Source organism: Rana temporaria, chromosome 3 (assembly GCF_905171775.1).
Source record: "Rana temporaria chromosome 3, aRanTem1.1, whole genome shotgun sequence".
Lineage (NCBI taxonomy): Eukaryota > Metazoa > Chordata > Amphibia > Anura > Ranidae > Rana > Rana temporaria.
The window spans coordinates 318,121,756-318,146,712 of NC_053491.1; the positions used below are offsets into that span (position 1 = coordinate 318,121,756).

General features: G+C 46.1%; 1 protein-coding gene across 3 annotated transcripts in view; it reads right to left on the reverse strand.

The window, feature by feature from the left end:
• The window catches only part of ARAP3 (ArfGAP with RhoGAP domain, ankyrin repeat and PH domain 3), a 259,199-nt gene extending 239,129 nt beyond the window's left edge, over positions 1-20,070 (reverse strand). For all 3 annotated transcript variants that reach the window (XM_040344956.1, XM_040344957.1, XM_040344954.1), the window contains exon 1: positions 19,678-20,070. The gene's annotated coding sequence lies outside the window, so the exon portion shown is untranslated. The remainder of the gene's footprint in view (positions 1-19,677) is intronic.
• Positions 20,071-24,957: the final 4,887 nt, after the last annotated feature.

Consider the following 24,957-nt stretch of genomic DNA (forward strand, 5'->3'; position numbering starts at 1 on the left):
CTGCCATGCTATGATTGCAAACAGTTTTTAGGAAGTTATTAAATCGGAAGTTTAGAATCAATTGCAAGATGCTGAGATATCCTGTTTACAGTAATACCCACAAATATTACAATGTGATCTAAGTGACCCTAGACATAGCTAATCGACATAGTATGGGTAAGATCTAACTATGTATCGCTCTCTATATAAACAGACTATGTACAGGTGAGGGGGGAAGCACTGAAAACGCATCTGAAACACAGCAACATTTTTTGCTACAGAGCAGTGTGAAAGGGCCCTTATTCCACATTTGTACAAGCTGCACCTCTTGCCTCATGTTATTACGATATAAGGGGGGGGGGGGGATTTAATAAAATTGGTGCAGCTGTGCATAATAACCAATTTGCTTTTACGTTTTATTGTCAGAGCTTAAATAAGTTCAGCTTTTGTAACATGTTACACGCTAAACCCATATTCAGAGTGTAACATGTAACATGTCACTGTTGCAGCAGCCCCCTCATCCCCTGTTGTGGCAATGAGCAGGGGATCTTCTCCAGGCACCTGCTGACACAATTTTTTAAAAACGCAGCCGTATGGGGCCCCGCCCATCCAGCTGCGTCATTCATTTACAGAGTTCTGTGAATGGGAGAACTACAAGTACAGACAGCCTGTGTAGTTCATAGTATCTTCCTGTCCTTGTGTAACTGCCTACCTGTACGAGGTACGACAGATACACCGACAGTCTGCAGGAGCCTTGCATTGCACCTGCGATCTGCTGATTGCGGGTGCAATGCTTTCCAGGTACATAGTAAAAAAAAAAAGTAAACTCTTTTTTTACCTGCAAAAAAATGTGCATTTTCTTTTATTTATTTATTTTACAAAGGTAAACTTATTACTTTAATTGAACAAGTGAGAAGGTGATTGGTTACTACTGTATGCACAGCTGCACCAGATTCTGTGTGCGCCAGTTTTAGAAAATCTCCCTCATTGTCTTTTTTTTTATATACAGAGGCACATTTTGCAGTTGATTCCTTTATTTCTCGCAATCATTTACATTCTGTGATTAATGGAAAAGTGTGCAGCCACAGTGAGTAACATTTTCCACAATGGGGAAGTTTAACCGCTTGCCGACCAGGCGATGTCATTATACTGCAGCAGGTTGGCACGTCTGCCCAAATCGCCGTAGCTGTACGTTGGCCACTTTAAGAGCAGGCGTGTCGCCGAAGCCGATGCATGTGACCGGCGGCCGCGATGTCCACCGGCTACACCACGATCGCTCCACAGAGAGCCAGAACGGGGATCAGTCAATGTAAAAAAACAGATGCCTGTTCTGACAGGGGCGGAGAGAAAGATCTGCTGTTCCTAGTGATCAGGAACAGCGATCTCTCTCCACTCCCTGGGCCAGATTCTTGTAGTAGCGTAAGCTATTTACACTACGCCGCCCCAACTTACAGGAGCAAGTGCTGTATTCCCCAAACACTTGCTCCGTAGTTTGCGGCGGCGTAGTGTAATTGGCCCGGCGTATCCTCGCGTAATTCCAAGGGAGCGGCTTGTATTTAAATTAAGCGCGTCCCCGTGCCGTTCGAACTGCGCATGCGCCGGGCTTAAAATAGCCCAGTGCGCATTCTCCAGTTCTCGACGGAAAACGTCAATGACACCGACGTGTGCGTCATTGACGTAAGGTCGTATTCAAGAACGACTTACGAAAACGACGTACCCGACGGGAAAAGACGGCGCGGACCCGACTCCATACTTAACATGGCATACGTCGGACTGCCGTAAGGCTACCCCTCATATAGCAGGGGTAACCTTACGCTTACGCAAACGACGTAAGCGACAGTTACGCGACGCGATTTCGTTCGGGAATCGGCGTATCAGGCTCATTTGCATAAACAAATGAGACCTGAACGTAAACGCCACCTAGCGGCCGGCGGCGAATTACATTTAAGATCCGACAGTATAAGTGACTTACACTTGTCGGATCTACAGCGTATCTATGCGAAAATGATTCTAGGAATCACTCGCATAGATACGCGGGTCAAAAAACAGAGATACAACAGAGTTTCCTGAGATACTCCGTCGTAACTCTTCTGAGAATATGGCCCCCTGTCAGTACACTCCCTAGGGAACATTAACTCCTTGATCGCCCCCTAGTGATAACCGCTTCCCTGCCAGTGACATTTATATAGTAATCAGTGGCTATTTTTAACATTGATCGCTGCATAAATCTCACTGGTCCCAAAAAAGCGTGCCTGATCTGCCTGCCACAATGTTGCAGTTCCGCAAAAAAAAAAAAAAAAAAATCGCTGAATGCCGACATTACTAGTAAAAAAAAAAAAAATAATGCCATAAATACTTTTGCGCAAACCAATCAATATACACTTATTGTGATTTTGTTTGCCAAAATTATGTAGAAGAATACATATTGGCTTAAACTGATGAAGACATTTATTTTTTGGATATTTATTATAGCAAATGTAAAAAAATATATTTTTTTCAAAATTGTCTTTATTTGTTTATAGCACAAAAAATAAAAACCACAGCGGTGATCAAATGGCACCAAATAAAAGCTCTATTTGTGTGAAGAAAATAACAATTTTGTTTGTGTAAAGCGTCACACGACTGCGCAATTGTCAGTTAAAGCGACGTGGTGCCGTATCGCAAAAAATGGCCTGGTCATTAAGGGGGTGAAGCCTTTCCGGGACTGAAGTGGTTAAAAGATTTAAAGGAAACCTGTATTAAATTAAACATGGAGGCTGCCATTGCTGCCCTGCTTCTGACAATGTTAGTTTGCTGATCCTCTGACTTCAGTACAATTTGTGCCAATGACCTGAGGCAAGCATTTAGTAAGTTCATAAATCCTCACCTGCATTCTTCTTTCAGGTCAGTGACTGGGAAAATCTTTTGCTGCCAATATTCAGCCGCCAGTACTTTTACTTTGCAGCAGCGGATTCCTGATCTCTGTGCCCACCAGGGACACTATCTGCTTGCCTTCCCCTTGTGTTATCTCTGGTTTCCTCCCACAAACCAAACATCCTGTGAGGTTAATTACTGACCCTAGTATGTGTGTCTATTTAGCTGTGACAGCGAGGGCCATTAGATCATAGGATGCTGCAGAGTCAGCAAAATCATCAATATACTGTACTCCATCAAAGTTCTGTGGAATCTGTCTGTTTTTACGTAAATAAACAAAATCCACAGGAACATGTTTTCCCTGTGCCAGGTCTACATGTCCCAGATGACAGCACTGGCCCCTGGCAATACTTGGCAATCTCTTCCAGGAAATTCTGATCCCATCTAAGATCTGGGTGGAAAATTGTCGATGAACAGTGTCTGCAGCCAATGAGGTGCAATCACTGGGAATTCTGATGTAGGTAGGAGATGGGGTTGCCACTTTTTCTTCAAGCCAAACCCAAACACTTTTTTGTTGTATACACTATAGCAGGGGTAGGCAACCTTTTAGCACAGTGTGCCGAAATATTTTTTCAAAGAAATTGAGCGTCCCGATTTTACAACAAAAAAATGTCAACTTCACACGCTCAATCGGGAAAATAATTTTTTTTTATAAAATAAATCAATGCTATAAACTACTTAATAGTAAAAGTAAGAAATTAACATCCTGCATGCCTCAGATCAGCCCCAATTCCTGCAACTCCACACTTCAGATCATCACTGTCCCCCCTGCAAACCTATTTTACCACTGTAACCCCCTGCACATCTGCCCCACCACTGTAACCCCCTGCACATCTGCCCCGCCTCTGTACCCCCTGCACATCTGCCCCACCACTGTAACCCCCTGCACATCTGCCCCGCCTCTGTACCCCCTGCACATCTGCCCCACCACTGTAACCCCCTGCACATCTGCCCCATCACTGTAACCCCCTGCACATCTGCCCCGCCTCTGTACCCCCTGCACATCTGCCCCACCACTGTAACCCCCTGCACATCTGCCCCGCCTCTGTACCCCCTGCACATCTGCCCCACCACTGTAACCCCCTGCACATCTGCCCCATCACTGTAACCCCCTGCACATCTGCCCCGCCTCTGTACCCCCTGCACATCTGCCCCACCACTGTAACCCCCTGCACATCTGCCCCGCCTCTGTACCCCCTGCACATCTGCCCCACCACTGTAACCCCCTGCACATCTGCCCCACCACTGTAACTCCCTGCACATCTGCCCCACCACTGTAACCCCCTGCACATCTGCCCCACCTCTGTTTCCACCTGCATATCTGCCCCACCACTGTAACCCCCTGCACATCTGCCCCACCTCTGTTTCCACCTGCATATCTGCCCCACCTCTGTTTCCACCTGCACATCTGCCCCACCTCTGTTTCCACCTGCACATCTGCCCCACCTCTGTTTCCACCTGCACATCTGCCCCACCTCTGTTTCCACCTGCACATCTGCCCCACCTCTGTTTCCACCTGCACATCTGCCCCACCACTGTAACCCCCTGCACATCTGCCCCACCTCTCTAACCCCCTGCACATCTGCCCCACCTCTGTACCCCCTGTACATCTGCCTCAACTCTGTACTCCCTGCTCATATGTCCCACCACTATAACCCCCTGCACATCTGCCCCACCACTGTAACCCCCTGCACATCTGCCCCACCACTGTAACCCCCTGCACATCTGCCCCACCTCTCTTTCCACCTGCACATCTGCCCCACCTCTGTACCCCCTGCACATCTGCCCCACCTCTGTACCCCCTGTACATCTGCCTCAACTCTGTACTCCCTGCTCATATGTCCCACCACTATAACCCCCTGCACATCTGCCCCACCACTGTACCACCCTGCTCTTCTGTCCCACCACTGTAACCCCCTGCACATATTTCCCCACCTCTGTACCCCCTGCTCATCTGTCCCACCACTATAACCCCCTGCACATCTGCCTCACCTCTGTTTCCACCTGCTCATATGTCCCACCACTATAACCCCCTGCACATCTATCCTACCACTGTACCACCCTGCTCTTCTGTCCCATCACTGTAACCCCTGTACATCTGCCCACCACTGTACCACCCTGCTCTTCTGTCCCATCACTGTAACCCCCTGTACATCTGCCCCACCACTGTACCACCCTGCTCTTCTGTCCCATCACTGTAACCCCCTGTACATCTGGCCCATCACTGTACCCCCCTGCTTTTCTGTCCCACTGCTGAACCCCCTTCTCATGCCTCCCACCACTGTACCTCCTGCACATCTGCACCACCACTGTACCCCCTTGCTCTTCAGTCCCACCACTGTAACCCCCTGCTCATCTGCACCATCATTGTACCCCTTTTCCCATCTGCCCCACCACTGTACCTCCCTGCACATCTGCTCCACCGCCGTATCCCCATGCTCTTCTGTCTCACTACTGAATTACCTTCTCATCTGCCCCACCACTGTAACCTGCTTTTTCATCTGCCTTACCAATGTACCCATCTGCTCATCTGCCCCACCACTTTGACTCCCTGCTCATCTGTCCCACCAATACACCTCCTTTCACATCTGCCCCACTGCTCTACCCCCCCTGCTTTTCTGTTCCACCACTGAAACCCCTTCTCATCTGCCCCAACACTGAACCCCCCTGCTCATCTGCCCCACACCCCCACCACTGTACTCCCCTGCTCTTCTGTCCCACGGTGGAACCACCTTCTCATCTCTTCCACCACTGTACCCTCCTGCTCATCTGCTCCACCGCTGTACCCTCTTGTCATCTATGATATGTGTGATATGCAGAGTGGTGAAAGGAAGCAAAGATTAGACACATCTACCTGTCGTGGCACACTCATCCTGCTGATCCACCCCTCACATCCAGCCCATGTGCTTGTATGTGATGTCACATACAAGCATCTGAAATGGATGTGCAATGATGAGCTCAGGTCAGGGGCATTTCCTGAACGCAGAGGGCCTGTGTGCAGGATCATAAGTTGGGCCCATGCAGCTGAGAAAAAGTGCGGCGCTTTGCGGCACAGGAAAAGTTGGGTGTGATTTACATTGCACTGAATACTGGCTTGGGCTTAAAGGGACACATAGTGCAAGGGTTCAGTAGTAAGTGATGTAAAGGTTCAGGAATAATTTCAACAAAGTTCCCAGAAGCTCAACAGTAATTCCACAAACTGTCACCTGATTGTGGTTTTCTCAATCACAGTGAAATCCCTTGTCTCTGAGATTGGTAGTGGCAACCAAGCAAGTCATCTTCCTCCAGATGGTGGACGGGACTAGCAGGACTGTGTTTGGCTTTAGCAGTGGCCAAGGACAGTCCTCCTCCTCCTAGAAAAAGGGACCCCCACCTACCAGAACTGCACCCAATCTCTTCCCATCACAAAAGCTGACAATCGCAGCTAAAGCAAAGTTAGAGAACCAAACAATGTTTCCCATCTTTTACAATGTGTGGGGGCATAGTGCCTCCCCCTCAGTGCAGGTGCAGCGTGGGGAATTATGAAATTGGAATGCATTAGTGTTTCACTGACACCTCCCTGCACTGCTCTGCTGATGGGGAGGGAGTCGAGTGCTGGCAAAAGAGGCTTTGTGTGCTGCTTGTGGCACCCGTGCCGGTGGTTTCCTACCCCTGCACTATAGGATTGTAACAGACCTGAGAACTTTTGGGCACCCCAAAGAGAATAGTAATGCGGCACACATATTGCCCCCTTATCCTCCTGTCGCCCTGTTCTGAGCCATATTCCTGTCTGAATAACATGTCTGGTTTTCAGGTGGACTGAACTCCGGACAGATGATTCAATACCCAGACTGTCTGGGTAAATTCTGGACAGGTGGCAACCCTAGTAGGAGCACTGGCTGTCAAAGGACAATATACAGCACAGTGGTGTAGTAGCTCTTCCACCTGAGAGCACTGGCAGAGGTCAATGGTCTGAATATCCACCATTTAGGTTTTCTATGGATTATCTGGTTTCATTCCAAGACATGCTGGTAGGTTAATTTACCCTAATATATGCATGTATGAATGTGAGTTATGCTGGCCATACACTATACGAAAAATCGGCCAAACATATTTTCCAAAACCAACATTCGGCTGTGAGAGCAAACGATAGTGCCATTATGTAATGACCGATAAATCGTTCAGTGGAAATAAATAAATCATTTTCTTTTTTTTTTTTACATATACCCAGTGCAGACAGTTCGGACGGGAAACACATTAATCTTTCAAAAATTTCCAAACTTGTCCTTCGTTTTTCATTTCAAAAACATTCCAACGATTACCAATTTTGTGCCCATTAACTGGCGGAAAAACTAACTGGCCAAATGACCGAATTTTGGCTGATTTTTCGTATAGTGTATGGCCACCATTAGCCAGGCCATAGATAAATTGCTTGATTCAACACCGTCTTTTCATTGGTTATTTAAAGTGTATGAATAAAGTTTTTATATTTTTCTGCTTTCTAGTCCTTAGATGTGGTGGCTGCATTCTTTTATTTTTTTCAAGCTTATTAGCCCCTTCATTTCCACCTGATCCTGCCAGTAACACAATTACTTTATTAGGGTGAGCAGTGTTATTGCTCCAGAAAAGAAAGGTATGAGATCAATGTCTGAAAAGGCATTTTTCAGACATTTTAGCGCGAAAAATAGCGCATGTAAAGCGCCTGAAAACTGCCTCTCATGCCTCCCCAGTGTGAAAGCCCGAGCAGCATCTTTGTAGCGGTGCAGGAGCCGTGTATACATCGTTCCTCTACTGCTCCTGCCATTGAAATAAATGGGCAGCGCTGCCGAAGCACCTGCAAAGTATGCTGCAATTCAGGCGCTTTTAACCCTTTCTTCTGTCGCTAGTGGGGGTTAAAATCGCCTCACTAACGGACGAAAATCGCTGCTTAAACGCCGCTAAAACTAGCAGCGCTTTACTGCTGACACCGGGCGCTTTCAGTGTAAAAGTAGCTTTAGAACTACAGAACACCTAACCATCTCTTCTTCTGCATAACATGTGGGAGGTGTTTTTGTAGTTCACAAAACACCTCCCAGCAGGGTTGATAACACACCCACTTAGATCTATGCACCTATGGGGACATCGCTGGGCTAACATTGGCTTGTTAGTACAGTGGCTCTGACCATAGTTCGGCCCTCACTAAAGTTTGAAGGACAGTAAACTGGCCCTTTCTTCAGAAAGTTTGGAGACCCCTGGTCTAGCAGATCAGATCAGATGGCGGTTGGGTGGTCCGTTTACATCTGAACAGCCATAGAAGAGAACGGGCTGTGTCCACTCGGTATAAGTGGAGCCGACACAAACCACCCACCCTCATGCTCAGCGAGGACCAGCAGACAGATTCCCATCTGAGCAGTGTGAAAGGGCCTAAAGCTAGAAGGTTTTTATTTTATTATACAGCCCATCCTCATGTTTTTAAGCCAGGAATCTGATGTTCGTTCATCAGTACCTTGTGCCTTATGCTGGCCGTGGATGGGTCAAATTTGCCCAGCTCAGCAGGGACGGGCTGGTTTCCAATCCATCTATGGTCAGTGGGCTTGTTGGAAAACATTGCTTTGATCAGTGTTGCCAACCTACCAGTTTGAAATTTACTGACACGACAAAAATTTTTTACTGGCACCACCAAGTTTTTACTGGCAGTTACAAAATTAGTTTTAAGTGAAAATTCCAGTATTTAGGCTACAAATAAGTACAATATGCAATTAGCAATGTGATTTAAGGTAGATATTAAAGGGTCACTAAAGGAAAAAAATTGTTTTGCTGAAATGACTGTTTACAGGGTATAGAGACATAAAAGTTAACTGATTCCTTTTAAAAATGATTAAAAATAGATTAAATTCAATCATATAATGTGCCTCTAGTTTAACTTTCGTTTTTAAACTGGTTTCATGTTTCTGTGAAGTAAAGAGACCCACAGAACAAAAACAAACAAATCCAGGGCAGTGTTTTGTTTTTAAAATGAATCTGATTGGTTCTGAGGAGTTTTAGACACACAGCTTGGACCACAGTGAGAAGCTCCCATGAGTTTTTTCATAAGGAGCCAGACAACCAGGAAGTGTGGAGATCAGAGCAGAATTACAGCAACTTCAAAGCAAAAACGAACAATGAGGACATGAAACCAGGACTGCAGTAAGGTATAGGAAGCTATTTAGCTAAAAAAAATAATTCCTTTAGTGATCCTTTAAGGCAAAAAGCATATTTCTTATTTTATTTTCGATATAGTAAGTAACTAGCTAGGGGACAGGACTCAGGAGGGCAATACATTAGAATGGGCGACGCACTCATGAAATTTAGTCTCTCTCCATGCCAGGTGGTCCCTTTAGTCCCTAAGGCCTAGTACACACGAGAGGATTTATCCACGGATACGGTCCAACGGACCGTTTCCGCGGATAAATCCTCTCGAGGATTTCCGCGGATTTGGATCCGATGGAGTGTATTCACCATAGGATCGAAATCCGCGCCGAAATCCCATCGCGATGACGTGTCGCGCCGCGATGATGACACGGCGACGTGCGCGACGCTGTCATATAAGGAATTCCACGCATGCGTCAAATCATTATGACGCATGCGGGGGATCCATTCAGACGGATTGATCCGGTGAGTCTGTACAGACCAGCGGATCAATCCGTTTGGATGGATTCAAGCGGATAGATTTGAAAGCATGTCTTCAAATTTGTATCCGCTTGAAATCCATCCCAGGGGATAAAAATCAGCGGAAATAGATCGTACACACCAGGGGATCTATCCGCTGGAGCCGGTCCGCGGATCAATTCCAGCGGATGGATCCTCTCGTGTGTACGGGGCCTTACAGTCCAAACAACACTGACAGTCTTGCCCCTACCTTGCCTTACTCCCATCTTGCAGACCCACACACAAGGCTCCGGCCGCTCTGCTTGGTTCCCTTGCACCATGAGATCACACAATACACTCAAACACCGCCTCCACCATACCCGCACCTACCGGCACTGCCCGAACACTTGGATGGTCTCAGCCAGCTCTGGCCCTGAGCTGCATTGTGCACAGTTTCGTGCTGCGCGTCACAGTCATATTTTTTACTGGCAACCTTTTCTTCTTACTGGCATTTACTGGCAGGAGAAAAGTGCCAATTTTTTACTGGCTGCCAGTAAAAATACTGGCGGTTGGCAACACTGGTTTGGATCAGTGCTAAAGCTAAGTGATCAGGTCCTATGCACCACACATCACTGCAAGACCCTGTGCATATGTGAAATGACAGCCTCAGACCAAGGTCCAGCAATGCCAGGCCATGCCCCCAATGCATTTCACTCTGCCCCCGGAGCTTAATCAAGGGGATTGGGGGACATTATATGTTGGTGGTCACCCTTGATTACACCAGAGTATATATATTCCCTTCAGTTTGATAGATGCCCCTTGTGGTTGTTGGCCTCTTTGGACATCGTGCACTATTATGGAGCATGTGTGTTGGCCTAGGAGTTTCAGGTAGTATTGTGGCAGATTTTCTTTCCTATTCCCTTTACCCTCTCCTTTGGTGTGTGGTCTCTATTTCAATATATGTATCCCCCGAAATTTGGGGTACATCAAGTCACTTCTCATACTTTCCATCCACTCCACACCCAGATATGGCATATTCCCATATGATCACTATTTCCCCCACTATTTCTCATGACAGCATTGGTCCACACTCTATAATCTTAAATAGGTATATGTAATAATACGCATAATTCTCATATTCATTTGCAGAGGTTCCACGGCTATGTTATTCACATCCCCCCTGACCATCCATAGGGGACCTCACTCCCAAGGACATCTGTCTCCTGAGGGTTTTCCACCAGATTATCTTGGGTTTTTCCACCTCAGCTCCCGGGGCTGAAGACTGGTCCAGCCGGCATGCAGATCTCATCGCTTTATTTCAGACTCATAGTTATATTGCAAGTATGGGTGTTTTTCAGTTTTTCCATACTTTTATTTTTCCTCCCCCTCCCCTGCCCTCTTATATTGGGACCCATTATTAATGGTAACAACTTATCAATTATATATAAATATATCAAGCATCTGCTCCTGATGAGTGGAGGTCATCCATGAAACTCGTTATGCTATTCTAATGTCACTATCATGTTTACGGTTCAAGATCATTGCGCTAATTTTATTTATCATGTTTTATTGTATAATGCTGTAACAAACATGTATTCTTTTATATATGTACTGTGTGATATATGGATCAATGTGTCTGATGTTCCACAAACCTTATTATCATGGACTATTATGCTATTTTATTATGATGCCTTGCTTTATATATTATATATGGAATACATTTTATTAAATTATACTTTTTATGTGCATTGTATTGAGGTCCAGTATGTACAGATATATAACTGGTCACACACAGTTTGTTTCATGGTCACCTCCCCAGCTGCATGCTTCATATAAAGTCCCAACCCTCGCTCTTTAATGAATCTGTCATATAGGGTTGGAGGCATTTGACCTATACAGTGGGTACGGAAAGTATTCAGACCCCCTTAAATTTTTCACTCTTTGTTATATTGCAGCCATTTGCTAAAATCTTTTAAGTTAATTTTTTTCCTCATTAATGTACACACAGCACTCTATATTGACAGAAAAACACAGAGGGCCGGATTCAGGTAGAGCGGCGTATATTTGAGCGGGCATAGCGCAGCTCATATGCGCTACGCCAACGTAACAGAGAGGAAAGACCAGTATTCACAAAGCACTTGCTCCCTAAGTTACGGCGGCGTAGCGTAAATGGGCCAGCGTAAGCCCGCCTAATTCAAAGTAGGCAGGTAGTGGGCGTGTTGTATTAAAATGAATCGTGACCCCATGTAAATGAAGCGCCGAACGAACGGCGCATGCGCGCGCATGCTCAGACTCACGTCAAATTTACTCCCTAAGATACGCCAGCTCAATTCATAAGACGTGAACATAACCTACGCCCAGCCCCATTCACGTACGACTTACGTAAACGACGTAAAATCCGATGGGAGTTCCGACGTCAATACCCTAACATGACTAAGACCAACTATTTGGTGGTTTATCTTTACGCCGGACGTACGCCTTACGTAAACGGCGTAGCTTACTGCGACAGGCGCAAGTACGTTCGTGAATCGGCGTATCTAGGTCATTTGCATATTCGCCGCGTAAATCAATGGAAGCGCCCCTAGCGGCCAGCGTAAATATGCACCCAAGATACGACGGCGTAGGAGACTTACGTCAGTCGTAGGAGGCCAAAATTCAGGCGTATCTTGTACTGTGAATACGGCGCATAGATACGACGGCGCATCCGTGGACTTACGAGGCGTATATAAAGATACCGTGTAAAAAGATTATACAAACAGTATAAATAACACTGCGCTTCTTAAAAACATATAAATGGCCGCCAACACAACAGAAATAGATCAATTCTGTAAAAACATACAACAAAACAGCAAAGTGTAGCGCTAAATCTACGTGCAAAGGGGAATGTAGAAACAAACCCTGTGAGGAGTATTCAAAGTGATGATAAAGTAAAATAAAATCGTGAGTCCATAAAAAAAAAAGAGCAAGAACTTATAAGTGCAGTCTCTAATGTAAAAAAGTCCCAACAGTTGGTGAATCAATCAGCAGTGAAGTGATTTGTCATCATGCACATAAAGTGACAATCCGAAGTGTGTCCACCACCAAGAATGATTGGAGGCTTACCGGATTAAGTGGACCCAAATAGGTTTACACCTACGGGTCATAAAAGCTCAAAATTGATGGTATCCAACTTCCAGAGGTGTCTTAAATGGTATGCAGGAGAGAGAGATCCGATGCCATATAGTGGACGTACCAGGAGAAGGATATTCCCAATATCAGCTTATGATGTATATTGATTTAGACCCAATATGAGGTTCAAAATCTCAGCTCAAGGAAAAGGAATATAAAAAAAGCAAAGATGCACATAGTGTAATTCTGTTTAAAAGGTTTACTTAGGCAGTAAAAGATATATAGAAATTACACTCACATTTCAGTACTATGATCAGGCATAAAATCTATCAGCAGTAGGATCAGCGGAATCCGCTGATCCTGTTTATGTTTATCATAGGAGGCGGGACTTTGTATTAAAGAGGCCACAGGGTAAACAAGAGATTCTCCTGTTTGTAATCGGTCGGCACTCGTCTTGCCCCCCTCCCTCTGCAGCTGCAGATGGGCATCGTTCAGGCTGCACTGATGGCAATGGTAAGGCTGCATTCATGGCACATGTGAGGCTGCATTTATGGCACATGTGAGGCTGCATTGGTTGCAATGGTAAGGCTGCATTGGTTGCAATGGTAGGGATGCATTCATGGCACATGTAAGGCTGCATTCATGGCACATGTGAGGCTGCATTTATGGCACATGTGAGGCTGCATTGGTTGCAATGGTAAGGCTGCATTGGTTGCAATGGTAGGGATGCATTCATGGCACATGTAAGGCTGCATTCATGGCACATGTGAGGCTGCATTTATGGCACATGTGAGGCTGCATTGGTTGCAATGGTAAGGCTGCATTGGTTGCAATGGTAAGGCTGCATTCATGGAAATGGTGAGGATGCATTCATGGCAATGGTAAGCCTGTGCGTGTTATACTCAGGGCCGTCTTTACCGCAGGGCAAATGGGGCAGGTGCCCTGGGCCCTGTCACTGTTGGGGGCCCAAAGCAAACCCCTTTGAAAAAAAAAAAAAAAAATTTTTTTTTTTTTTTTTTTTTTTTTTAGGGGTCAGGGGTTTTAAATTTAAAAAAATATTTTTTTTTTATTTTTTTTTAAATAAAAAAAAATATTTTTTTTAATATATTTTTATTTTTTATTAAAGGGACAATTTTTTTTAGGGGTCCCCAAGGGCCCGGAGGCCCCCAGGGCCCCAGATGGCAACCCCCCTTTTTTATTTATTTTTAAATAAAAAAAAAAAATTTTTTAATATATTTTTTTTTCATTTTTTATTAAAGGGCCAATTTTTTTTTAGAGGTTTGGGGGTCCCCAGGGGCCCGTAGTTCCCCAGGGCCCCGGATGACAACCCCCCTTTTGTTTATAAAAAAATATTTTTTTATATATTTCTTTTATATATATATATATATATATATATATATATATATATATATATATATATATATATATATATATATATATATATATATATATATATATATATATATATATATAAAAAATATAATATAAATGTTATTATTATTATTATTAAAGGACCCAGAGGTCCCCAGGGCCCTGGATGGCAACCCCCCCTTTTTTTTTTTTTATAAATGTTTCTTTTTTTATATATTTATTTTTTATTAAAGGGCCCAGAGGTCCCGGATGGCAACCCCCTTTTTAAAATATATTTTTTATATATATTTTTTATTTCTTTTTTTTTTTTTATTAAAGGGCCCAGAGGTCCCAGGGCCCCAGATGGCTACACCCCTTTTTTTATATATATTTTTCTTTATTTCTTTCTTTATTTCTTTTTTTATAAAGGGCCCCCGCTTCTAAATTCGCGGCAGCCCCCCCCTGCTTCTCAATTTCAGGCGGCAGCACCCCCCATCCCGGTTCTCTGCTCCAGGGGGCCCATGCCTGAAGCTGTGTAAGTGGCCCTATAATTCCTGATGGCGGCCCTGCCGCCCGTTAAGGGTGCATTCACACCACGATTTTATCATCCTACTTGTTCTCACGATTCTTAGGTTTGAAATCGTACAAATCTGTATGGCAAAACGTATCCATTCACTTCCATTCATTAATGTAGGTCCCCAAGTGAATCCGATTTGATCCGCATCAGATTTGATACGATTTAAAATCGCATCAAAAATCGTGTTTGACCACGATTTTTGGTCCTGATTTGAAATCGTATTAAAATCGTGTCCGATTTGTTTTATATTGTGGTCAATCTAAATCGTAATAAATCGGATGACTGTGCGTTTTTATCCGATAAATCGTACCCGATTTTTTATTACGCATGCGCACTAGACACTGGAACGAGCTAGAAACTTCAAGAATCTTCTTTTTCCCAGAAAGCACTTCTCTACATAATACTTTATGGCCATTGCCAGACATTATTTAAAATCAGGATCCGATTTTTTTTGTGAAAATCGGATGGAAAATTTAGCTGTGCGATTTATGAATCCGATTTAAAAAATACATTTTGACATACGATTACATACGATTTTGTCATATACGATTCCATTCGATTTAACGGTCCGATTATCGGATGTAAAAATCGTGATGTGAACCTAGCCTTAGCCCCTGTGCTGCCCACAAATCAGGCTGAAAATCATCAGCGGCACGCAGCCAGTGACAGTACTGCTTCCCTTCCCAGTGTTTTAAAATGTACAGCACCCCTGGCTTCCCTTTAGACGTGCACTTCTCCATTCCTGCCACTGGGTGCTGCTTGTATATAAAAGTGAATTAGAATGTGATTTTATAACATCCCCAGTTTGCTCTTCCCGAGGCTGACTTCTTCATGTCCTGCTCCTCAAGGTATGTCACTGTTTGCTAATCTGTATTGTAAATAGAAGTTTTCTGTAGAGTGTGCCCAAAGTCTTTATAATATTTGATGATTCACTGCAGGTCTGGTCAGTGTTTTAAAAAGTTCCTCTATTTTACACATGGCATGGCATGGGGTCACAGCACCGTCTGTCCATTCTGCTTTAGCACCATGGGACCCCATGCCATGTGTAAAATAGAGGAACTCTTTAAATCACAGACCAAACCTGCAGTCCAGGCTGAGTAAAGCCTCAGAGCACATGGCATTACTGTCTGTATTTAACTGCTTGATGGGCTTATTTTGGGCCTGGCTGGTTCACATGTATGTGTTTTGGCGGCCCACATTTGCGCAGGCACAGCAGCCCATTCATTTGAATTTGCCGCCATGCCTGTGTTTCCTGCAAAGAAAAGCGCATGCCTCATGTAATAGGCTGCGCACACGGCACGCCTATGCCCATCAAGCACTGAAATACAGCACTGTCTGTCCATTCTGCTGTCTGCTGTGACTTATCTGCAGTTCCCGCACTGTCAAACTTGCTGCATTTTTAGACGTTTAGGTCACGCTTTTAAAAACACAGTGCGTTTGTGTGTGCAAGAACTGCAGGTAAGTAGCATGGTGCAAGAACTGCAGGTAAGTAGCATGGTGCAAAAGCAGAATGGATTTCAAGGCAACTGTATTTTTAAAATGCTGAATGCACCTTTTTTCTGCAGGAAATAAAGCATGGCAGCCCATTCAAATCAATGGGCTGCTGTACCTGCACAAATGAAGACCGCCAAAACATACATGTGAACCAGCCAGGCCCAAAAAAAGCTGGAGGGGGGCCCAAAAAAAATGTTTGCCCAGGGCCCAAACCATATTAAAGACGGCCCTGGTTATACTCCAATAAATACGGTATATCCAAATAACACGCCCAAGCTCATCCTTAGCCCTAAGCAGCGCTCTGGGATTCGTTGGGGCCACAAAAAAAATATATACAGTATATCCAATAACACGCCCAAGCTCATCTCTTCACCACACACAGCCACAAAGGCAAGAGAATTCTTGTTAGGCAGTGTATTAGTGCTCAGACGAACACACTTAGACCAAATTTTAATGGTTCAAAGAATGTCAGGCAAAATAGTCCGTCCCCACGCATGTTTAATTAATTAAATCTGGCCCTCTTTGAAAAAAGTTTGGACACCCCTGCCATAAAGCTTGATTGGCCTAGCGGGTATATGCCCTTCTGGGTCCAATCCATCCGGTAAGCCCCTTGTCATAAGTGGTGGTGGATCTCCAATTTAGAAATCACCGTTGGACTTTGTTCACTCACTCAGTCACTGGACTTCTTTCTCATGAACTTTTTAATTTACTTTAATTTATTTCTGACGTCGATCAGATCATATCACCATTATTACTCATTCATTGGAGGATATGTGGACTCTATTTTAGTATATTTATCACTATTCACATGTGGTGTTGTATATTAGGTTTGTTAATTTTTTCACTAGAATTTTAGTCATTATTAGCGCTACACTTTTTTTCCACATCATTCAGATATCACCGCACAAAGTCGAGGACGTCATATGACGTCCTCGGTTGGCAAGTGGTTAATAAATCTGCAAAAATGTCAACAATTCTGTAGTTTCCTGTCAATATGGGGTGTTAAAAAATTAAACTTAAATGATTTTAGCAAATGGCTGCAAAGAGTGAAAAATGTAATTACCTATTTAATACTTTTATATGTCTGTTGTATCATTGGATGAGCTCTGTCCTTGCCAGCACCCCCAGCGGTGTACTACAGGAGAGGATCCTGCTGGAGCCTTGAGTGACCCCACTATTTGTTGTCTGGTCACAGAAGATTCCCTCATACACCTCAAATGTGTGGATGGAGGAGTGTTTGTTTGTTTTGGATATAAAATAAAATAAAATAAATAAAATCCATCTATGATAAGCTTTATGTTTTTTCATTAGTTGCCTTCCATGACTTCTAAGGACCTCTAATCGCACAAAAAATGCAATAAAAATGGGTATGTAGGTAGTTTCCCAAACGCACAGCACTGCAGGATAGAGATGGGAAGAGGCGCTATTTTTAGGACAGGGAAGTTGGACACATGCATTGAGTGCACTGAAGCACGTGCATGAAAACATAACAATGGAAATGGGCCCTGAGTGTAGTGCAGGCGTTCACGCTCCATTCACACTTGTGCGATTTGTCATTCGACTTTGGCGCATGGAAAATCACACCATATTTATTTTCAATGGTAGCTTAAAGGCGCAGCGACTTTAAAAAGGTGCCTGCACTACTTTGGTGCGACTTTTGATCCATAGAATGTAAAGTCGGATCAAAATCGCACCAAAACTCACACCAGAGTTGCGCTCCAAAGTCGCACGATTTCCAGGCGCGGTAATGTGAATGGAGCCTTATGTTGTCAGCTCACGACCAGCAGTTAGACCCCTTTCACACTGAGGCAGTTTTCAGGTGTTTTAGCGCTAAAAACAGTGCCTGTAAAGCACCTAAACAATGCCTCTCATGCCTCACAAGTGTGAAAGCCCGAGTGCTTTCACACTGGGGCGGTGCGCTTGCAGGACGGGAAAAAAAGTCCTGACAGCAGCATCTTTGGGTCAGTTTGGGAGCGCTGAATACAGCACTCCTCCACCACCCCTGCCCAATGGAATGAATGGGCAGCGCCTGAAAAGCAAGTCGGAAGCGCCGCAACACAAGTGCGTTCAACCCCTTCTTAACCCCTTCTTGGAGGTTAAAATCTCGCTGCTAGCGGCTGAAAAGCGCTGCTTAAACAGAGTTAAATCGCCGCTAAAACTAGCGACGCTTTACTGCTAACGCACCCGCCGCCCCAGTGTGAAAGCAGCCTTATGGCCCATACACACGATCCGAATATCGGACGAAAACGATCGTCCGAGGAAGAATCGTTCGATTTGCGGATCGTGTGTACGCTACTTTTGTGAGCCGATCACGACAGTCCATCCGATATTATTCGATCGGACAAGCACGAAAATTTTCCTCGTACGATGTCAGATTGTACAATTTTCGTTTAGTCAGTACAGTTGTCGTCCGAAAATACAATACAAATAGATTACAACACATGACATCACTTCCGATTATTTTTTTCTGACGTACGAGAATTTTCATGACTTTAATAACCTATTTCATTTTACTTGTGACTATTAAGCAAAAAAAGTCGTACGATCCGTTGTACCATATTTTGATCGTGTGGAGGGATTAACAAGAATTTGTACTTATAGAACCGCTATAACAAACCTCTTTCTATATTCAACAGACCAAAAGGGAACAAATAAGAGAAGATGATTGGCTGATGAAACACAGGTGACTTTGCCACCAGCGTTCCTGCCGCTAGCGATGTGACTCAATGGCCAGTGTCAGGATCGCGTGTTTGTCCCCAAGGAGTCATTCTGGGGCAGCGATTTGTCACTCGCATTGGTAATGATGAAGATTCCGCAGCATTTGCCTTAAAGCGTTTCCATAGCGATAGACAGGCATCCTCTTAGCGATCCTGTGTCGCTAGTGACAGAATCGCCTTTAGGTGGCCATAGACGTATCAGTAAATGATTCATTTATTTTCCAAACCATCATTCGCAATAGGAATGATCGGTCTATAGCTGACAACCTACTCCACCACCGGTATACCCATCTTTTTTTAATCAGTCTCATTATCTGATCCATCAAAATACCATGAGATTCATGAACGCAGCATTAAAGTGCTGCTGACTGACGCACACGGGCGTTTAGGGCCGGTGCGAATTGTAGCGGCAGTTCCTGCTGCGGCTCTCGGCGGCCTGCCATTATAGTGAATGGGACCGCAGTTATTCGCAGTTCTCTGCACAGCCAGCGATTACCTGCGGTGATCACTACTAGATGCACGCAAAGAGGGTCCCGCCACTACTATTCGCACCGCTCCTAATCGCCCGTGTCACCGTAGCCTTACACCCAATTTCACCAATTTAATCTTCTCAAATTCAGAAGGGATGCCTATTTTATCGTTTGATGATCTGATCAAATCACACATCAATTGGATAATAAAAAAGTGTTAATTTTTGCGGACACACCTAAAGAATCCATTATATTTGTATGAAATCAGGCAGGCCCTTGCACTGGTGACAGATCTAAGAGATTGTACAATCACATTGTAGAGTGTATGGCCAGCTTTAGGGCTTCCATACACTTTAACAGAAACACGGCTCCTGTAAAATAGGTGATTTGCAGCAAATCAGACCTGAATATGAGTGACTGGTATACACAGACAGACAGGCAGGACATACATAATATTTTGCTGATAAGCCCCCATTGTACTGACCTCAATCACAGGATCTTGGTGATGGACTCACACTCGTCTTTGTCATCCCACAAGAGGAGGATGGTGATGGTGGTGGTGGTGATGGTGACACAGACCCCTGATGGAGCTGCCGATCCTCTGAGCAGTCCGGTGCACTCAGCAGCCTTGCCTGCCGTCAGTCCAGCTCAGCAGAGACCTCCCTTCACCTCTTGTGTCTTTGTACGCCGCCACAGTCTATGGCTCCGGTATCAGTGTCCAGGCATTCATGTAGTGCCCGGGACTCTGCTGAGCCTCCTTCCCGTCCTTCAGAGCAGAGCTGTATCCGGCTGTATGAGGAGCTCTGCTCCCTCCTGCTCGGTACAAAGCAGCAATCTCCTGATACATTCCTGTCACAGCTCCCCCTCCTCTGTCTATACTCAGCACTACATCCTCCTCTGCCTGAGGAAGAAAGTATACAAAGACATGTGTTTACCACCACAATGTATACTGTGCTAACAACATTCCACCACCACAATGATACTGTGCTAAGAACATTCCACCATACATTGTGTAGCGCCTATGTACTTTACAGTACTGGTGCTAGTCAAATTTAAGGGTTGATCAGTGGCGGCTGGTGCTCAAAATTTTTGGGGGGGCGCAAACGAAAAAAAAAAATTGCAGCCTCACTGTGCCCATCAAATGCAGCCACTGTGCCATCAGCTGTCACCACTGTGCCATGCCATCAAACGCAGCCACTGTGCCATCAATTGTCACCACTGTTCCATGCCATTAAACGCAGCCACTGTGCCATCAATTCGCACCACTGTGCCCTGCCATCAAATGCAGCCACTGTGCCATGAATTGTCACCACTGTTCCATGCCATCAAATGCAGTCACTATGCCATGCCATCAAACGCAGCCACTTTGCCATCAATTCGCACCACTGTGCCATGCCATTAAACACAGCCACTGTGCCATGCCATCAAACGCAGCCACTGTGCCATCAATTCGCACCACTGTGCCAATTGTCACCACTGTGCCAATTGTCACCACTGTGCCCTTTAATTGTCGCCACTGTGCCCATTGATGTCACTGTGCCCTTTAATTTTCGCCACTGTGCCCATTCATGCCACTGTACCAATTGTCCCCACTGTGCCCATTGTCCCCACTGTGCCTATTGTCACCAATGTGCCCATTGATGTCACTGTGCCCTTTAATTGTCGCCACTGTGCCCATTCATGCCGCTGTGCCAATTGTCCCCACTGTGCCTATTGTCACCACTGTGCCCATTGATGTCACTGTGCCCTGTAAAATGCCCCCGCCCGGCACTTACCTTTACTGGAGTCAGCCATCCACGTCCTCGACCCTCAATGTCTTCTCCCGCCCTCGATGACACTTCAGCCAATCAGGTTACCGGTAGCCAGAACCGGCCAACCTGATTGGCTGAGACGCCTGTCAGTCTTATCCAAGGAACGCACCCCCCGTGCGTTCCGAGGATAAGCTTCCGGGGACCCGAGGGCTGTACTCGGAAAGCCTATCAGAGCCGCTGGCTCTGATAGGCACTTCCGTACAGCCAACCAGCTGCCGTTATTCAGATGGTCTGCGCCTCATGTCCGGCCATCTGAATAGAACAGCGGCAGCGGCGACATAACATAGATTCGTGCAATGCATGAATCTATGTTATTAGACTCAGTGGCGGTGAGAGCCAGAGGGGCCGGCGCTCCAGCGCCCTCTATGGGCGAACCGCCACTGGGGTAGATCAGAGTATAGTTAGACTCTGATCCTGATTGTTAGGTGTGAGAATAGGGCCTCTGTCTCAGCTTGGCTGTGCTGTGGGTCATTCTGCAGTATTTGGGTGTTCTTCCAACCCCAGTACTGCAGGTGGCAGCAGTGGAGTCGAGGTTTGGGTGCTCTTCCCAGCAGCCAATCACGAGGGTTTGTCCTCGCTGTGCATGCTGGGGAGAGGTATTTATGGATCAGACGCCATTGGTTCTGGGTTCTTCTTTGTCCAGTGTGGCACCCACCTTTAGGGTGGCCACATCACAGCGCCCCGGCGTTATGGCCTACCTGGCCGGGGCGTGCGTGCCATGCGGTGTTCCTGGTTCTGGGACCATGTTGGCCCCGGAGCATCTGAACCAGCGATGGGGATCCAGCGAGCGACTGGGTTCCCTCTTTTGAAGATCCCAAGCTGTGTGCTGTTCGATGAGGAGTCGGTCTGAGGAGCGCCATTGAGAGGCTAGCGGTCCAATAGGGCTTGGACGAAACCACCGGGGATCACAGGTAGCCGGACACTGCGGGACTGATCACCTGCCAGTCAGTACCTGGGCGACAAGTTGAAGGAGATCCAGACGTAACTCAACCAAGGAGGCATATCTCCAAGAATTCTACCCAGAGGGGACCTGTGGCAGAGGTATCTTCTGAGGCTCTTTGAGAGGGGTCTGTGGCAGAGACTTTCTCCCAAGTTCAAGTTCACCAAGGAGGTTCTGTGGCAGAGACTTATTCTTGTAATTGTCCGAGTGATACTCCGGCTGCCAGGTCAGTGAGAGAGGCCTGTCCGGGTACACTGAACCCACTCCGGCAGGAGTGGCGCAGAGAAGTGTTACGTTTGGGAGCAGGACTGTTTCCTATCATTACGCCTGAATCTGCTATCCTTCCTCCTTTCAACTTTACTTTCCTCACCACAAGTTTTATTGTTTTTACCCGGCTGGGTAATAAAGAGCACAGCAAAAGAGCACCTGTCGTGGACATTCCTTTACTTCTGTTTGCACATACGCATCACTTGCCCCTAGAGAATTCGGAGGAGCCCACGAGGTAACACGCTGCCCAAAAATCCAGCAGCTCCAATGGGGGTAATGCTACAATTGTATACTAGAACATTCTTCCATACATTGGGCTAGATTCAGCTGGCGTATCTTCTTTCTGTATTCAGAAAGCAAGATACGCCGAAATTAGGCTAAGATCCGACTGGAGTAAGTCTCTTACGCCGTCGTATCTTAGGGTGCATATTTACGCTGGCCGCTAGGTGGTGCTTCCGTAGTTTTTGGCGTAGAATATGCAAATGACCTAGATACGCCGATTCACAAACGTACGTGCTCCCGGCGGAATTTTTTACGTCGTTTGCGTAAGGCTTTTTCCGGTGTAACGTTGCTCCTGCTTCTATGAGGCGTACGCAATGTTAAGTATGGACGTCGTTCCCGCGTCGAATTTTGAAAATTTTACATCGTTTGCGTAAGTCGTTCGTGAAAAGGGCTTTGCGTAAATTACGTCCACGTCGAAAGCATTGACGATTTGCGGTGGAATTTCGAGCATGCGCACTGGGATTCTTTCACGGACGGCGCATGCGCCGTTCGTTAAAGACGTCATTTACGTGGGGTCATGTTTTATTTACATAAAACACACCCACCTCTTGCAAATCTGAATTCGGCGCGCTTACGCTGCCTGATTTACGCTACGCCGCCGCAACTTACGGAGCAAGTGCTTTGTGAATACTGCACTTGTCCGTCTAAGTTGCCGCGGCGTAGCGTAAATAACATATGCTACGCCCGCACAAACTTACGGCGGGCTACTTGAATCTAGCCCTAGGTATACTGTGCTAGAACATTCCACCATACATTGTATACTGTGCTAGAACATTCCACAATACAGTTTATACTGTGCTAGAACATTCCACCAAACACTGTATACCAGTGGCGGCTGGTGCTTAACATTTTTGGGGGGGCAGAAACAAACTGAAAAAAAAAAAACAATATCTGCAGTCACTGTGCCCATGAAACGCAGCTACTGTGCCAATCAATCGCCACCACTGCGCCATCAAACGCAGCCACTGTGCCCATCAAACGCAGCCACTGTGCCCATCAAATGCAGCCACTGTGCCCATTAAACGCAGCTACTTTGCCCATCAATTGCAGCCACTGTGCCATGAAATGCAGCCACTGTGCCCATCAAACACAGCCACTGTGCCCATCAAACGCAGCCACTGTGCCCATCAAACGCAGCCACTGTGCTATCAAATGCAGCCACTGTGCCCATCAAATGCAGTCTCTGTACCCATAAATTGCCACTACTGTGCCCATCAACGGCCATCGGCGAGCGATGTCTCGTGTCCTCCTCGCTCCTGTCTTCTCCCATCGTCTCTTCCCATCCTCTGTGATAGGCATCCAATCACAGCGCCTATTGTCAGCCTATCGTTTCAGCCAGTAAGGCCTCGTACACACGACCGGATCTGTCCGTTGGGATTTATCCGCGGATCAGTTCCAGCAGACAAATCCTGTCGTGTGTAGGGCCTAGCGGACATTTTTCGGCGGAGATTTCTCCAGCCGACGGTTTTCAAGCGGATAAAAATATCTTAGCATGCTAAGAAATCTATCCGCTGGAAACCTGTCCGTTGGACTGATCCGGTCGTCTGTACAGACTCACCGGATAAGTCCAAGCGATCCCCATCCCTCGCATGCATCGAAGTGATTCGACGCATGCGTGGAAGTATTTACCTTCCAGGGTCGCGCACGTCGCCGCGTCATTGTCGCGGCGACGGCGCGGCACGTCACCGCGTATGTTTTCCGCTGGGATTTCGATCTGATGGTGTGTTCAGCCCATCAGATCAAAATCGGGAGCAGAAATATCCGCTGGAAACGGTCCGGCGGACCGTTTCCAACGGATATCCTCTCGTCTGTACAGGGCCTGACAGACCTGAGCACCTGATTGGCTGAGAAGCGGTTCAGTGTTAGGAAAGCAGAAGTGGAGTCAGTGAGCCAAGTTGGGATCAATTAGTGGAACAGGCAAAAATAGGTCAGGATACAAGCCAGGGGTCAAACCGGGAAGACAGGATCAGGGCACTGAGGAGGCTACACTGATGGGAACTGATGAGGCTGTACTGATGGGCACTGATGAGGCTGCACTGATGGGCACTGATGAGGCTGCACTCATGGGAACTGATGAGACTGCACTGATGGGCACAGATGAGGATGCAACTGATGGGAACTGATGATGCTGCACCGATGGGCACAGATCAGGCTACACTGATGGGAACTGATAAGGCTGCACTGATGGACACTAGTGAGGTAGCACTGATGGACACCGATAAGCTGCACTGATGGGGCTGCACTGATAATTAGGGCACTGATAATAAGTGCCCTGATGATCAGTGTAAACAGTTTGCTGACTGCCTTGCCAGTCATCGGTACTCCTTTCCTCACACAGACACAGCATGTGAGGAAAGGACTGCTGATAATGGGAAAGTCTGTATACATGTGATCAGCTGTTATTGGACACAGCTGATCATTTGGTAAAGACCTGCTGTGATTGGTCCTTTACCCTGATCTGTGA